Below are 415 nucleotides of genomic sequence, written 5' to 3'. Positions count from 1 at the left end.
CATTCTCTATCATCATTAGATGAAACCGTTCAAAGATAAACAGAAAATGCTTCACCATTAACAGTAACCAGGAATTATTCGATTAAAGCATATAAGGAAATAAATTTATATTACATATGCTTCTGGAAATGAACAGAACAGTAAAGCACAAAAACGACATTAAGCAACTGAGGTTCATCGACAGGTGAGGGTATATATACGCGGGACAAACTCAGGTAGGCATGCACACTCTCCCTCACCCACACGGGAACATCACATCACCCTTATCTCTCTCTCCAGGTAGGTAATTAGATATTTGCACTACATAGTACCTTTATAATACTCGAAATTGTCTATATATCATTTCTTTGTTCTGTACTTCTAGAGTTCATGAAGGTTGAATACAAAATGTGTCTTTGGTCGATTATGAAGCCTG

The sequence above is a fragment of the Penaeus monodon genome, chromosome 27, assembly GCF_015228065.2.
Source record: "Penaeus monodon isolate SGIC_2016 chromosome 27, NSTDA_Pmon_1, whole genome shotgun sequence".
In the NCBI taxonomy this organism is placed as follows: Eukaryota; Metazoa; Arthropoda; class Malacostraca; order Decapoda; family Penaeidae; genus Penaeus; species Penaeus monodon.
Note: the sequence above shows the minus strand (reverse complement) of the source record.